Source organism: Cnephaeus nilssonii (genome assembly GCF_951640355.1).
Source record: "Cnephaeus nilssonii genome assembly, chromosome: 14".
Taxonomy (NCBI): Eukaryota; Metazoa; Chordata; class Mammalia; order Chiroptera; family Vespertilionidae; genus Cnephaeus; species Cnephaeus nilssonii.
Genome location: NC_137085.1, coordinates 24,473,872 through 24,491,889, shown reverse-complemented (window position 1 = coordinate 24,491,889; position 18,018 = coordinate 24,473,872). Strand labels below are relative to the sequence as shown.

Here is an 18,018-nt window from a genome sequence, read left to right as displayed (position 1 = left end):
CCTCCATGGGGGTATAAAATAATTGTGTTTGTTATATTTCTTTTATATTCAGTGGTAACTTCAATATAGTATTAATTATGAGTGCAGCATTTAAATTAAGCTGTTTTTCAAAAATCAATGTCATGTTTCAGGAATTCAGTACACCAGGCAGTTTACAGGTGATGTTAGTTGATGGTCCTTTGCCTTTATTGGAGTCCAAATAAAGAAAAAAGTCTTAAAGTTGTCTATCTCTACTGGGCATTTTTCTTCAGTGGGGTATTGAAAGCTTGTGTACTGTGCAATTTTCTTTGGTCATGAATGATGTTGTTGAGTTGCTCCAAGTTTGTACCCGAAAACAGTTTCTCTAGCACCTTTTTGGTTAAACTTCTTGTATCTCCCTCTGTATGTGTTTGCTATGGAGCAGACAAAGACATGAAAATTTTAAGAAATGTGGAATTATATGATTCACACACATTTAAAAAAAAAAACTATTCCAGGTTATCTCAACATAAGATGTTCATTTGCCAGAGACAGTGGTATATCTCCCTTCTCAATAGATACTAGGCATCTAATGGTATGTTTTTTATGCTGAAGATCAGGTTTCAAATATGAAAATGTAAACAGCTGAAAAGTAACTGTCAGAATTTCCTTTCTGGGTACCTGCCTGGCAGTTTTCACATCCCCAGGGTCAGTCAGCTGTAGCATGTTCTTGTGTTGTGGGATCTTTTTAGCTGAGTGTCACAGGAACATGGATGTTGATCCATTTAATTCGCCAGGTGAAAACAAACACTTGGATTAATCCTCTACTTATATTAGCAGAGATACACTTTCAGTACACATGCTGGTTAAACACACCCTATGCATCAATGCAACAAGTGTTTTTATCTTCTAACTCTTGAAATAACTTTAGCTATCTATATAGTCAGTTGGATAATTTTGAGCATTCTGATTTTGGACCAATAATATATGTGTTTGACTGATCCTTAAGTTTCACCTTATAGACGCCCCTTTGTAGTTTAGATGAACAAATATTACTTGATGATTTACTTTCTAGTGATATTTGTGAATCTGATGTATTGCAGAATCAGGTGGAAATAAGAAATTAGGGTAGGACAGAGGTATTAATATAAGCTGAGTCGCACATAGACTAGAGCTAAGCTAAATCTCTGAAGGGGTAGGCAAAGAACTCATCTCTCATCATAAACACATATTCTTAATACTCTTCCTTTAACTTGCTATCCAAGACCAAGGGTAACTCCATTCAGACCATAACTATCCATCATATATATTGTGGGTTCTGGTCACTGTTGTTCATATTGGAATTGGAATGTAGGAAAAGGAGTCCTTTCTCCTACTGCTCACCCAGAAAAGGGTAGAACGCTATCGAATTAGTTTTTGATGGTAAAACTTTTCTTTTGCTATAAGAAAAATGAATTTTTAAAGTGAGCTGCAGAAATCGGAGTATAAGTCATCTGTCATCATCTTTATGTTCCCGAAAGCAATTTTATTTGACATTTTCTTAAAAATCAAACAGGAACCAAACCTCAAAGTAAGAGGTTTAATTTATTGCTGGAAACTATATCTCTGAAGATTTTTTTAGCCCACTAATGTGTGAATGATGAGCTTTACTGGTAGAGCAGGCAACAAGAGACATAAATCAGTTTTTCTGTGCCTTAATCTGACACAAACATAAATATCAGTCTAAAAATCTGGGAGAGGAAAGATAGTTTATTCTTTTTCTTGCTGTATTGTCATCCTTATTTTACATGGAAATTTAAGATTTACCAGTGACTTCTCTCAGAAACAAGACATTCTTGCACCCACCATCAAAACCACATCTTAAAATCTTGCTATATGTTTGTTCATCAAGTATTTTTTCAAGGAAAATAAAATATTACAGCTAAGGTTAAAGTCTTACTGTCCTGAACCCAGAAGTAACTAGATTTTTGAAGTTAGAGGCTTCATTCCTCTGTATGATTCTCATGTGCTTTTCATATTTTTTCTACATGTGTATATATCCATAAATAATATTTTAGGGAGATTTCACATAAATTATACTGTACTGAACTTTTCTTTTTCTTTTCTTTTTTTGTTTTGTTTTGTTTTGCAACTTGCCTTTTCATTCAACAATAAGTATCTGAGATTTATCCAGATTGGCAATTATTCATTTTAATTGTTGCATTTTATCCTATTGTGTGAATATACCTATTGAGGGACAATTTGGTTGATTCTTTTTTTAAAAAAAACAACATATAATATATTGATTAAAGTACAAAGTAAAATAACTGTGCACATACATTAAAATAGAAAACGTTTAAACATTAAGAATATCAACAAATGTATCAAAAAGCTAGATGATCAAATATTGAGAAAAATTATTACTTGTCAATTATATTTAATCACATGCACAGGCAGGATTTTCAATTTTTCATGAAAAACAATTCTCGTGTAAAATGTTGGTTGATTCTTTTTTGTTTGTTTTCCTAATTTTTTTTCACTTTCACAAGTTTTGTTTTTTTTACTCTTACAACTTTTTCTTTTGCAAAAAATATTATTTCTGTTTTCACATGCATGTGAACAAGAGCTTCCCTTGGATTAACACCTAGCAGTGGGATTGCTGGGGGATAATTACATTTTCCAGTTGTTTATTGCTGCATTAGAGGATCAATGTTGATATTTTATATCAGTTTCCTTGGAAACAAACACACGTTGTTAAACTCTATGGGTGTGTCTGTAATTTTCTTAGATTTTCTTTTCAGACAGTTACATCATTTGCAGGTAGTAGCAGATTTGTTTCATTTTTTTCTGATTGTTATGACTTTAATTTGTTTTTCTTATCTTATTGCTTTGGTACTATATTGGATAGAAGCAGTGGTAGAGGACATCTTTGCCTTGTTTCTGACTTTTACATGAGTGTGGACTCTCACTTCTTTTTTTTCTGTTCTCTGACTGCTAGATTAGATTTGTTTAACCCGTTTATGTTGTTTAAAATCTGCCTGTTTTTATACTTATGGCTTTTCTTTTATGTTCTTTCAGATTATTCTGTTATCTGAAATTATTGGTATCCTAATTCTCCTGAATGTTGTGTCTGCTGTCTCTAGCACATGGTGAATTATTACCTCGTTTATTTTTATAATTTGTTTTGAGCTAATTTTTGGCAGAACTTGCTTCTTCTGTGGGATTCACGTGGGCCCTAGGTTTTCAGAGTATGTCTTTGAAGGAATTTTGCATGCATGTTTCTCTTGAGCTTAGGCTTCTTTATCCAGAACCCAAACTTGTACATCCGGAAAATGTAATTAGTCAAAGTTCACTTTCCTTGTAGTCTTCTTATGCCAGCAGGTGGATTTAGATAGAACACATTTTCTCTGAAATGAAAAGCAAACTTTCAGAATTCTGGCTTTTACATGGGCGTCTCTGTTTCAACTCAAGTCCTCATGTCCTATCACCATGGACATTAAAGCCCAAATCCTGTCACTGAGATTGACATGTAACCCTTTCTCTACTCCCATCTAGGTCCACTGGATCATCAGTTTATTCACTTACTACTCTTATTTTTGAGGACATTTACTTTCTCATTTCTGTTCCTTGAACTCAATAATATTAACTTTTGGTGAGGATAAAGGTACTTACAACAAAATAGCTAAAAAAAAAATAGTGATGTAAATAATCAAATATTCTCTCTATTGTACTTTTTCACCCACAGTACTTCCTTCTCTCTTTCCTTCCCTCCTTCCACCTTCCCTACCTTCCTCTCTGCCTTTCTTTCACAATGTTTTTTTCCCTTCTCTCCCTTTCTCGCTGTGTTCCTCCTCTCTCCTTTTCTCTCTGTCATTTCAGCAACCTCTCTCATACTTGACGACCTACAGAAGGAGGATTTCCCTGGGGGGGAAACACACTCATTTTGGTGATTAGAGTATCAGGTTTCCCCTAAAAATAAAAATATGAGCGGTATAAGGTCTTTTATGCATTCACAATCAGTTCCAGATATATTCTTCCAAAAATGTTTAGGACTGAGATATCCCTTTGACAAATCTTCCCAGATACCAATAGATTCTTCTCAACAATTTCACTGAATTCTCTGTAAACTCATGAATAACTCAGTCAAGTCTCTTTCAAATACATCTACGCTACGAGCAAAATTCTAAGTGGAGCTTAGCTTCCTTGGAAGACAATATTAAGTACCAGGACTTTGGGTGCAATGAATGCAATTGTTGCTTAATGTGTACAGATGTGACAGTTTTATCATTTTGACGGTTGCTTGTACCTGCGATTTTTATTGCCTGTTTTTGACAACTCATTTTTTCTCAGCTCGAACCTACCAGGTGAATGTTATAAATCCCAGCCTGGAGATAAATAATCTCATGAAGTTCTGCAAGAACTTGATGATTCTGAGTATTTTTCTCAGGGGCCAGAAGTTAAAGAATTTTATATCATCATTTTTGGAAATGTGCCATCTCAATGTTTCTTCTTTTTTGTGTGCCTCAGGTTATAAAAAACAATGAGTCTTGGTCTGGCTTTCTGATCTTTACTTACAGGTGTTTAGATTTAGCAGCTCTGAATGTTTTATTCCTGAGACTTAGATTGTTACTGTCTTCGATGTTTATGTTTAAGTCACATTGAGAACTTTTTCTCTAATTTTTTTTTAAACTCATTTGGTTTTTGCCTAGGAGAATTCTAATCCTCATGTGTAACTGAGTAGAATGAGAAAATAACTTGATGTCAGAAGTCCTAGTTTCAGTCGGCCATCTGTTGCTGCTACACAGTAACTTCTAACCTCAGTTGCTTCATCTGTGAAATGGAAATAAAAACTTCCTCATGGGCACTTTTAAGAAATAAATGAGGTAATGGACCTGAAAGTACTTGCCAAATAATAAGTATCTAATAAATATTAACAAAAATAATTTAAAATAACTGCTCTTACCCATTAGAACACAGATAAAAACAAAAACAACAAATGAAACAAACCAAACACACACACACACACACACACACACACACACACACACACACAAATGCAGACACACGCACACACAAATGCAGACACAAACACCAAAATCCTGAAACTTAGAGAGGGACATTGGCAATATTGCTAGGTTTAAGGGACCAATATTTTTAGAATGTATACTGAGGTGCTCTTGGATAAGATTCAAACAAGGCAATGAAAAAATTGTGGCCTTCTAAATTGCAATGGCAAACGCAAATTGTAAAGTACTTTCCCATTTTTTATTATTTACTCATCATTTTGGCCAGTGTTTATCATACTGGAGCAAATGGACAATACCAATATTTATTTTCCATCGTATCAAAACACCAGTGCTGATATTTAAAATGAAATGTGGTGGTCATTACCCTTCACCCTTATCCTCAGATGCTCGCCAGCTGAGTGAGGGCTCCTCTGTTCCACAGCACTGAGTCTCTCCAAGTGGGATGTTTTGAGATCAAGGTTCCAGTTAAAACAAATTATCACGAGGAAAAGAGAAGTTAGGACTAAGCAAATGCATCTGGCCCCAGGGGACAAAGGATCCGGAGAGGTGGCGGTACCCACTCTGCAGGAAATCAAGTGCTTGGACTCCGAGGGAAGGACTGGGCATTGGGCCTGGGGACCTTCCAGTTCCTTCTTTTTGTAACCCTCCCACCACACCCTCTTCTTCTTTTCTAAAAATGGTAATGGTCATAACAATAAAATGTCAGGGCAGGATTTTGCATAGGCAGGGATGAGGTCAGAAGAAAAGCACCTTTGCTCCTGTCGACATTGTGATGAAATACATAACTCTCTGCAGTGTATTATTTTGCACCGTCTGCAGGTGAAATGATTTTGCTGCATTTTTCTTGCATAAAATTTATCCTTTAAATATAATATGAACTAGTCTGAGTTGTCATCAGTATGCGTGGCTGGCCAAGCTCTTTATTTATTTATTTTTAATCTTAATTCCAAGATTATATGAAAGCTAATTTCTAAGTCAATGCAAAGTTATGATTATTTATTCCAAAAAAAATCAAACAAGAGCATTTTAATCTATCTCACAGCATATAAAAATACAATTTATAGGAATGCTCACTTATAAGAAAAGAAGTATAAATTAGCGGTCTGTAGGGAGAGCAGTTTGGAACTGGGTACCAAAATCTTCAGGCTTTTGCATTCCCCTTTTTTATTCCAAAAGTACACTTTAATTCTACTCTACAGAAATAATTATGTATATGGCATGTTTTGCTATAAGGCTACTTATCATAAAATCATTAATGATGAAAAAGCCCTAATATTAAAATACAGGGGGTTTAAAAATTCTTTTTTTTTTCATTAAAAAAGTGGAACAATATGCATCCATAAAAATTATATTATAGAAAAATACTTCATTCCATGAAAAAAATACTCCAATTAGAATGTTAGGGGAGAGGGAATGGTGAGAACAGTATATGACCTGCGTTTCTCTAGGCTTCACCAGACTGTGCACATGGCTGGCATGACATCAGTAAGAACCGAAATCTCATTGTCTATTGCTGACACCTGCTCACAGACGATCCGGCAGCCCTGCGGTCTTCCCCAGTTAAGCCCAGGATTGTCATGTGCGCTCATGAAGCCGGCTCTTGTTACTCAGAGCATTAGAGAATTTTCATTATCTCCAGCCATGCACATTCCCTTCCTCAAGCAAAGAAGCCACAGAAAGGTGCCTCACTGTAGTCATCACCAGCATGTTCAGATGGGGAAGGCTGACCTCTGAGCCCCTGGTACTTTCCCTACACAGAGGCTGGGAAGAAGCCCTGCTCCTGAACTCCACATCTCACTCTGTCACCTGAGCAACAGTGGATGCTGCTGTGTCTGATGTTTTTGTCTACAGCCCTCCTGTTCACAGCACTTAGACATGAATCCATGTGGAAGGACCAGTGCCTAAAAGCACACACTTGAACTCTCCTACCCTCATTGTTTTTCCTTCTGCTTTCTCCGTGCAGATTAATTCATGGGAAAAGTTTGTGGGGGACCATCAGACTCAGACATGTTAGGATCATGGCAGTAGATATTGCAGCCTCCAAGCCAGATAACTTTTTCATTCAAATTCCTCAGTAGAAACATAAAATGTGATGCCTTTTTGGAAATATGTATATGTGCCTATGCAACCATATGCCTAGAAAGAAGAGATATGCACAAAAATCAGGACTCATCTCTGGGTGTTGGGATTAAATATATATATATATATATATATATATATATATATATATATATATATATATATATAATGAATTTGATTACTGTTGCCATCAGAAAAAGATTAAATAACTTTTTAAGGCTGAAGTAAGTTATTGACATCTAGTATGAAATACAGAATTCTTTATACAAAAGTAGAAACACTTAATTTTGGGTATATTACATGGAATTTAGATAACTTGTGAATTTTCTTTTGATAGTAGACAAAATAATACTTAGCCCCCCCCCCCCAAAAAAAAAAGGCATTTCAAAGACTCATTTTCCTTGGAATTATATGTTATTTCACCAAGTAAAAATTTCAACTCTATATTACTAAAACATAAGTTTCTCTCAACTGATAATTGTTCAGATTCATCTTTGGCATTTCCTGAGACAAAACCCTTTGAAGCTTAAATATTGGTGTGCTTTCTTTTCAGCCCTGAAGGAAGACAGTGTGATAATTTGGGGAAACTTTATATTTGAGTATCTGAAAAAAATAGTTGTATGCCCTTCAGCAAGCTACTGAGCATCTCCAAGTTTTCATTCTCTCATTTATAAAAGGATAATAATACCTGCTTTGCTCGGTTGTCCTGAGGATAAATAGTAGATGCTCTACACTGCAGGTAGATGCTCTCTAATCATTAGCTCACAGGACAAACCAGCTAGGGCCACACACCATAGAAAAGCAGGCATTTGATCAGCTCAAGGGTGCCCTTGAGTTTTCTTTACATTATGTTTATTCAACTTACTCTGTTTTGTCATTTTTATTCGGTAACCTGTCGTGGACTGAAGGAGAGTTATTTATAGGGTTCCATGCAGACAAAGTCTGCGACCTGCACATGTTTGGGTGACTTTGGCACTGCCTCTAGCTCAAGTGAAAACTCAAATTGCTGACTTGTCAACCTAAAGACACACACTACTTCACTGTGTAATTTGTTTGCTTTCCACAGAAATTAGACTATTTTGACAGAGTTGAATGAAAAGACATAGTTTTGACACACTTCAAACATAAGATGCAAAATAGCCAACTAAACTTGTCCAGCCAGTTTGGGGGTTTCTGACTTGATCTGGCCACTGAAAAACAACCTTGGGTTGGATGAAATTTTTCCATTCGGACTGAACATTCAAGCTTGCATTGTATAAGCAGCGACAAATTCTGACACATATTTCCAGGTGAAACCAGGACCTTCGTTGTTTACTGGATGTGTATGATGTTACCACATTGCCTTCCTGCTGTAGAGAATTTCATGCTGAGTTCTTTTTTTTTAATACATTTTATTGATTTCTACAGAGAAGAAGGGAGATAGAGACATTGATGAGAGAGAAACATTGATCAGCTGCCTCCTGCACGGATCGAGCTGGCAACCAAGGTACATGCCCTTGACCAGAATCGAACCCAGGACCCTTCAGTCCACAGGCTAATGCTCTATCCACTGAGCCAAACCAGTTAGGGCTCATGCTGAGTTCTTAATGGCAAATTCCACTTTTCATTGTGAGACTCCTTCATGAGTGAATATATTTATTTTATTTTAATTTTATTTATTTTTAAATTGTATTAAATGTATTATGGTGACATTGTTAATAAAGTTATATAGGTTTCAAGTGTACAGTTCTGTAATACATCGTCTGTGTAGTACATTGTGTATTCACTACTCAAAGTCAAAGTTACTGTTACCATACATTTGACCCCCTTTACTCTTTTTTACTGCCCCCTACTCCCCTTTCTCCCTGGTCACCACAATACTATTTTTTGTTTGTTTATTTGTCTTATTTGTTCATTTGTTGTTTTTAGTTTTATACCCCACATGAGTGAATCATATGTTTGTTTACATTTTTCTGTCTGACTTATTTTGCTTAGTATGATATTCTCAAGATTCATCGATGTTGTCACAAATGGCAGTATTTCCTCTTTTCTATGCCTGAGTAGTACTCTATTGTATACATGTCCCACATCTTCTTTATCCAGTCACCTATCGAAGGGCACTTTGGTTGTTTCCATGTCTTGGCATACAGATATATGTACTCCTGTGTGCATTGCAGCATTATGCATGGTGGCCAAGACAATCTTTTTCATCTTCATATCTATTTTTCATCTTTATATCTCTTGATAGCTATTATAAAGAAGTTATTTTTACAGAGCATATGCTTATCTTAGGTTGGATTCCTCCAGAAACAGAGCTTGAAACAGAGATTTGAATTCAAGTAGTTTATCTGGATGAAAGTCCCTGTGGAGAGCAGGGAAATGGAGAGGAATGAAGCAAATACAGGGGGCATGAGAGAGCAGGTTCCCACATGGAGGTCTGGGGCTCATTGCATGCTGGAGACGGTGGAAGGCTACCCAGATTATGCCTCAGAGTTATCCCAACTGTGGGGTGAGGAAGCTGGAGTATTTATCATACGGTAGCTGCATTGTTGTTTGAGGTTTTACTCCAAGGGGTGTTGATTCCGGACACTGTGGCCAGCCCTGCATGCAGCCCGCATACTCCTGTACCTCAGGAAGCCCTCAAGCAGAGAGGTGCTTTGTAAGAAAACAGCGAATGCCAAGGGACTGTGGGCAGGGCACTGGCTGCCTCTGCTGTTAATGTTCAATACACTCATTGCACAGAATTGAATGGAATTTTCCAAGAGCTATAAGAAATGTCAAGTGATCCTAAAGCCTGAAATCATTGATTTTTACTCACCTCCTGCAGATGCATGTTTTCCACAGTTTCAACTTTGTCAGGACAGGGTGACTTGAGGGCAGTGCCATCCCTGAAAGCAGCAGCAAGGCAGGTTTTCTTTTAACTCCATCACTTTTGGGATGTCTCCCATGCCCAGGCTATGTTATAGATGGAGCAATAAAAGTACTTTTTGTGCTTTTTTTAAAATCAAGCTATATGGGATCCCAGTAGAGATGCTTGGGTGGGGGGAAAGATACTTCATGGTCCTTTGGAAAGAGTACTAGGCCAGGAGGTAGGGAATGTAGGTTTCCATCTTTTGTCTTGTGTGACCTGTAGCCATGTGGCCTTGCAGAATTTACTTTGAACCTTCTAATCCTCATTTTGCTGGTCTGTAAAATGTACAGATTGAATACAGAGGTTTCTTCTAGCTTCCAGTATGATTGTCCTATGAAATAAAGCAATGACACCTATATCTGTTATGTGGATCAAGTAGGGATTGGTAGAAAAAATATAGCCTTAAAACATATGTGCAAATACACATATTTATTTCTGAAAGATGTGATGTGTCTACTTATTCTGTCTTTATTTTTACTCCCAAAATGAGCAAACACATTTTCATGGCATTCAGAATATGTCCTTTTCAAATGGTTGGGGGTTTTTTCCTTAAAAACAAATGATTTCTGCCCTGGCTGGATGGCTCAGTTGGTTGGAGCATCGCCCGTACACCAAAAGGTTATGGGTTTGATTCCCAGTTAGGGCACATACCTGGGTTGCCGGTTTGATCCCTGGTCAGGGCATGTATGGAGGCAACCAACCAATCAATGTTCTCCCTCTCAGCAATGTTTCTTTCTCTCCTTTTTCCTCTCTCCCTCACTCTCTCTGTCTCCCTTGCTCTCTCTCTAATAATCAATAAAAACATCTAAAAAAATGATTTCTTTTCCCACTTACAAATGAGACTATTACATTTTTCATGTATCAGAACAGGGGAAGGAATTTGAGAAAGAAAATTATGTCTTTTGTTTTTCTTGTGACTGACATGATTAAGTGGTCTGTGGAGATTAATATCTGTTGAAAATTTGTGTGCTCCCCCATGTGATGCAAATTTCTCTGAATTTCTCATTTGTCTTTATAAGCTCAGCAGAGTTAGAGTTGTATAAAATATCCGCAACCTCTTAATATTTTTTAAAAAAACACTTTTTTTTTGCTGATTTAGACTAAGTGGTGTGTAGGGGTTACTAGCACCCAACTCAAGTCCACTGGGGATTTGTAGGGCTCACTTGCCCCAACCCCTGTCTCTTTGAGGACTTTATATCACACTATGAATAAAGGAAATCAAGTATTTTAAGATAAGGATGAAAAGTCATATCATGATATAAATGTCAAAGAGAAGGAGGACTCACATCCCATGCTAGCACTACCTTGAATCACCTTTGGCTCTGACATCCCCACCTGGATCCTTTAAGGGTGGGTGTTCCCAGGCTTGGCCGATGCTCAGCTGAGGACGCAGAGTGCACCACCAGAACAACCCCTCATTGCCTACTCAGGACTTAGAGTGATTATAGCCCCTTCCTACTGGAATCCCTCCAAAAAGGAACATTACTTATCACAGTTAGAAAGAGTAGACATGCAACGAATACATATGTGGTAAGAGGTTTTTCTATAGTGATTACTTTCATTCTCTTGATTATTTGCCAGATTATACCTTTTACAATCTGCAATTATCTTAATTTTCTTGTTTTTTTTAATTGTCTCACTCAGTGTACTATAACTCAATGTATAGCCAACGTAAGATAATAAGTATTGGTTCAGTGGATGAATAAATAAACCCTCAAGGAAAATCTAAATATCCAGTCCCCTTTTCTTCCACTTTCAAGAAATGAAGAAGCATGAGATAGATAATGAGCTAGAAGCATCAGAACACACTAACCTGTATGATTATTACAAAGGCTTCCCTCTATTTCATTGTACCTGGACTGGGAGAATTAAACAGAGTTGTCTTTATACCCTCTAATGCAGGCATACTCAAACTACGGCCCACGGGCCACATGCGGGTATTTTTACCATTTTGTTTTTTTACTTCAAAATAAGATATGTGCAGTGTGCATAGGAATTTGTTCATAGTTTTTTTTAAACTATAGTCCGGCCCTCCAACGGTCTGAGGGACAGTGAACTGGCCCCCTGTTTTAAAAATTTGAGGACCCCTGCTCTAATGCTTTGATTTAGTGTGTGTGGAGTTTTTTGTTTTGTTTTGTTTTGTTTTTTGATACTGTGGTTTTGCTCCAGCCATGGTTTGAAGGTTTTCATACTCTAAAGTCTAAACTATTGGGCAAAGTGTTCCCTTTCTTGGAGCCCATGTGCACTTTCAGAACATTGTAGCAGGGGGCTGAGATGGAAGGATGGGGTGAGGAGAAAGTGGGGGTAACCATGGGGAATATAACCCAAGCTTCTACCCCTTAAGTCAGCTCCAGGCTATGTGACATTGGGCCACCCCTATTCATCACCAATGGCAATTTTATCGCAATGGACTGTATTTCAGCATGTGAACTGATCAAAGAATTCTTGATGGAACCATGATCTGCCTGTCTTGTCCTTCAGGAAGTAGAGGAAGAAGAATTAAATAGTGAGATAGTTAAGAAAACAGTGTGGACTAGAGTCTAAGGAGAGGTCCTAAGTGAAAGGCTAGTGGCCCCGTCCTAACTACAAGCATTGTTTGTTCAGGTCACACACCATTTTATTTATTTATTTATTTATTTATTTATTTATTTATTTATATATTTTATTGATTTTTTTTACAGAGAGGAAGGGACTTTATTGATTTTTTTTTATAGAGAGTTAGAAACATCAATGAGAGAGAAACATTGATCAGCTGCCTCCTGCACACCCCCTACTGGGGATGTGCCCGCAACCAAGGTACATGCCCTTGACCGGAATCGAACCTGAGACCCTTCAGTCTGCAGGCTGACGCTCTACCGACTGAGCCAAACCAGTTAGGGCTCACACACCATTTTAACAGTCAGGAAACTTACCAAGCTCTGATACCTCTTGAAAAATTGAAAGATGTGGTAATACTGGGATCATATCTCATAATGCAACAGTCTCCTAGGGCTTGGAAACAGCATCTCCTTTAAATAGAAGCTAGAGTTCTTGGTTAACCAAGTCCCATTATTACTACTATCTTATGTTCTTCTAAGTTCACTCAACTTATATTGGTCCCTAGAGGCTTATAGGATTTCAACTCTGGTCTGTGAATAGATGTAGGAATATTAAAGGGACAATACTCACTGGATATGTATTTCACTGTCAGGGTGGAAGTAAATGGGCAGTCACTGCCTGACTACACTGGAGAAAATCAAGGGCTCTGAGAAGTTGTGGTTCTTGCTTGGGCATCTTTAGGAGACACACACATGGAGATGTCTCTTGAACCTGAGTGTCTGTTGGTGGTTGAGAATTTTTTGGTAGTGGTGGTGGGCTTTCCACTCCCTTGTGATAGTTTTCTTTGTCAGCATGCCACGCTTTGCATTTTAGTCCATTCGTGCTGCTCTCTTTGTAAGCACCCTCACCTCTTCTGGATACTGCAGCTATTCTGTAGTCTTTATCCTTCAACCTTCATTTGTTCCAAATGGATAACTCTCTCTCTCTACTGGAAAATTTGCTTAGTCTCAGTAAATGTGTGTCTATTATTAGTTCAGATTAGTTTTGCCAAATCACTGAATATAATATCCTTGGGGCAGAATAAATTAATACATTTGTAAAGGTAATTTCATTAACTACCTTTTCCACAGCAGTGAGAAAAAGGAGATAGAAAATTTCTAGTGAATCCTTAGAGTGATTTTCTAAAAGACCCACACAAATTCTAATTAGTTGTAAACTGTAATTTGGTACTTTTCCCATTTACAATGAGAGATCTCTCTGGCCGCTACCACCTTCTTTAGTGGTTCCCTTTGGGCCAGACTGAAAAAGAGAAATGTCTAACTTGGGTATGCCATTTTGGCCCTCTGGTCCTTGGTTTCCTTATGAACTCTCTTATTGAGTGTGCCTGTGAGAGCCCTGAGCAATGAAGGAGAGAGCTCAGAAACTAATGAAGTGAAAGAACCAGACCTATGATTCTCAAAGGGTAATCTCCAACCTGTAGCATCAACATGATGTTGGAACTTGTCAGAGATGCAAATTCACAACTCCCACTCCAGATATAATGAGTCAGAAAGTCTAGGAGTGGGCCCCATAATTGTGTTGTAACATGCCCTCTGGGTGATTCTGACATATATTAAAGTTTAAGGAATGGAGTGTTCTGTGTTCCATGTATAGCAATCTACCCTGAGTTTCCTCACAAAGCTTTCTCTGAAACTAAACAAATAAACAAAGGGGTGAGGTCCATGGTATTCAAAGAGGCAGCCTTTTTTCTTCTGTACGTTCTTCCTGTCTAGTAGAGATGTGTGCTGCATGGGTAATTGCAGCATAGAGTGTTATAGACAGGACCAACCCTTAAGGTAATTCTGGAGAGGGTGAAACATTTGCTTCTTATTATCTTTATATTTAAGGTAATTTCTCAGATTTCTTGGGCATGTTTAGCCAGCCAATGCCTCCACAGCCCAGTAGTCAATGCTACTTCTTTTCCCACAACCTCCTTTCCATTGTCAATTGATCAGAAAGATAGGATCGACCAATTCTCACAATGAAGGACTCACGTTTAGTCCAAACCATGGAAATGCACAGGGTAAAATTGGCAACATATTGTGAGCAGTTGACAGTGCAATTTCCTTGCTAGCCAGAGTATTTGATTTCAACGTCACATGAATATAAAGGAATCTGCTTATTCCAGATTTGCCCTTTTTTTTTTTTTCAGCTACTGAGGTAGTCCCTTGAACGAATTTCTGCAAATGTGGGTTATTTTAGCAGCAAGAAGTTTAAAAATAGCACATCAGCTATCTTCTGAATCACAGCCTTGCAGATTTAATCATTTGCTCTGTCTTCAAGATTAACACTGATTCCTGCAGACAGTTTGATTGTGCAGTGACTATTAACCCAGGTCTGAGCCCAGGAATAATGGAGCCCTACATGTGAGGAGTGAGCAGTATTTCTTGGAAATATGTGGATTATTTTCATAACCACTTAAGCTTCCTTCAGATGTAAAATGATTATTAGAATCATGAAACCAAGTATATTGGTTTAAGCATATTTGCTATGTCCTGACAATTGCCTTAAGTTTGTGATCATGAACCATACTTTGCTAACCCCCCAAACAATGGCCAGTGCTGCAATCAAATACGCAGTGGCATGCTGCCATAGGCAAACGCACCACTGGCTTTGGGGTAGTGAGGTATAGATTGTATGCACCTCACAAGAAATTAATGTAACCATGCTACTTCTTCAGAGCACTGAGGGGATCATTCGGGAAAAGATAAGGACTTGTGCAGATAATGAAGCAAGCAGTTCAGAGTCCAGCGGATCTTTAATTCAGGGGACACAGGATTTCCCTGGACTCTGTGGGGTCTGTGTGGAGAATACCCAGTGGTTAGGAACAGACAGGGAACATGAGTTGGTGCATTCCACCCACCCCACTCCCCAGAGCCCTCTGCAAGGGATACTTGATTTGCCTTGAGTATTAGAGGATTCATAGTCTCTCATCAATTTCCCCCCCAACATTTGACAGGGTATCCTATGAATATGATGGAATGTACACATTCCTGTTGGCAACTTTGTTGGCAAAAATAGAGAGGCATTTAAAACCAAGAACTTGGAAGAAGAATGCAATTTCCTTTTTTATTTATCTTTACAATGGAAATTAAGCACTCCTCCATTTTTTAATCTTAACTAATTTTATACTCATGCTTTAATTATAATTACAGTATTATGAGCCCCCGGTTAATTTCAGAGTTAAAATTGCTGCTGAAAATAGTAATCAAAAAGATAGGAGTGGAGATGTCACAGGGGACACCCGCCCAGTCAGAAATGAGCTTCATTAAGGGGGAAAGAGAAGAGCAGCCCTGACAGCCAGGAGCTGGCCTGGTGCTGCGGGCGAGGCCGCGGCATTCTGTGGAACACAGACAGTTGTACAGGACACCAGCGTCGGACAAGGCCATTTTGTGACGATGATGGGTGAAGACAAAAACAAGACCACTCCGAGTTCACATCTGAGCTGACAAAACACACACATTATCCAAGAAAGAAAACGCCAAACCTCCCCTCACAGGAGTCTCGGCAAATAGGAGTGACTGTTGTTTCTTTACTAGTCACAGCTTTAGTCTCCCTCTGGTCTGCCTGCCCTTAGATAAGATTTATTCAGATAATCATGAAATTATTCCTTCTTTCCGAAATTACCCGACCCAGAGCGAAGCCTGCTTCTTCGGATCTTCTTCAAATCGCTGTCAAAGCCCCAATCCTGTCGTCCTTTCTAACATCCTCTTGCGGAGACTCCCACAGTTCCCCTTGGCGTGCCTTCTCCCTCCCTGCAGTGAGTGACAAACCCAGCTTGCTCAACTGCAGGTGTTGCCTCTGGTGGCCTTGGCTAGAGAGTATTCTGGAAGTGCGTTTATTATTTGGTTTGTATCCATTCTGGAAAACAAATTTGAATTGTTCTAGTTATGCCCGCCTCCTTGACCCTGGGCATGGCTTGCTGATTCACTAGCTCTGTCCCTCTCTGACTTCAGTTTTTCTGGGAGATTTGTTCTTAAGGGGTTTATATGCTGAAAAGAGTGTAGTCCTTTGGACAAAAAGAGTCACCTTAGAATCCAAACTGAAAATGTGTATTCGTCAGGGTTCTCTAAAGAAACAGAACCAACAGGGTGGGTGGGTGGATGAGGTTGATATGATATTAAACATCTTAGTACACTGCATGGGAAAGTAAAAGTTTATTTAATTTTTAATTCGGTTGTTATGGTGTTATTTGTGCACTTACAGAAACTTCTAACAGCTGTCTTTAAAAATGTAACAATTAAGACTACAGCAACCCCAGCAGGTAGCAAACTAAACCTATGAAAGCATGGAAAACAGAAAGACTATTTTAAAAATTTCACCAATGGAAAAAGAACTGCGCAAATGTCTTAACAGAAGTTGCTAAGCAGAGTCACAAAGGCAATTAGAGAAAGCACAGGGGAGGGAAATGAGTGATGATAATTAAAGCTGCCACCAGATCCACGCACAGTGCAAACCCACCCTCATCTATGTGTCCTTTAGAGAGGCGGAGGAAGCCAGCACGGGAGCAGAGAAAGGGTCATTGCTAAGCTAGTCGTGTAGTGAACACTCCCCTCTGCCCGGCTTCTCCCCCATGGAAAAGAGAAACCATGTCATCTCATCATTGCCAGGAAGCTCTGCCATTCACGCCCAGTCCTTGCCCGTGCCTCTCACTGAAGATGAATGGGGCTCCCCGACACCCTGCAGCTAAATGGTCTCGGGGGGCTTGGGGGGGTTCCCCCAGTTGAGTTATTCTCAGCAGCTCTGCTCAGGGTCTGGGGTGCTGGGTGCATGACACTTAATTCACTCCAGCCATTTGGTGACAAAAGCTTCATGAGAAGAGAAGCATTTGGTGCAGAAATCTAGATGCATTCTGCAACCTCTTGATGATTATCATTACCGCTAAGGGCCGGGTTAGGACTGCTAGGACTGTGCCACCCTTTTTCTCTCTTATACCAGGGAATACCTGTTAGGCTGAATTTGGCAATGTTGCTCTAGTCTTAATTGTTACGTTTTTAAAGACAGCTGTTAGAAGTTTCTATAATGTGCACCCTCAGCACATGCACACACACACATAACATAATTAATATGACATGGTAATACATACAATTGTGTTTAAAGAGTATAAAACAATATATCACATAGAGGAGCTCAGTAGCTGGTTGATGAAATTAAGATGTTCTATTCCTTCTGACTCCAAGTTCTCAACATTTTGACCGCATTTCACCTCACAATACTTACAGATGTGGGGCGCGCTCCAGAGCTGTGTCTGTGTCCTGCGCCTCCCCCACCCGCCCCCCACCCCCCCCAGGGTGACATTCCTCCTCCTCCTGCAGCACTGTCACGAGCCCTCGCTGGGAACTCAGGTTTGCACCCCCCAATGCTCCACAAACTCGGCATTTTCTCAGCTGACGCTTAGCCCCCTGGTTCACTCTGAAACCCACCCCTCCCAAGTAGAACTCCCCTGGCCTCAGAACAGGGGCAAGGGGTCCCCCCAGTTTCCCCCTTGGTGGTACCATCTCATAGACT

The 18,018-nt window shown here is 38.9% G+C and overlaps 1 protein-coding gene across 2 annotated transcripts in view; it reads left to right on the top strand.

The window, feature by feature from the left end:
• PLPPR1 (phospholipid phosphatase related 1) overlaps nucleotides 1-18,018 on the top strand; it is a 193,531-nt gene that overhangs the window by 100,477 nt on the left and 75,036 nt on the right. The window lies entirely within an intron of this gene.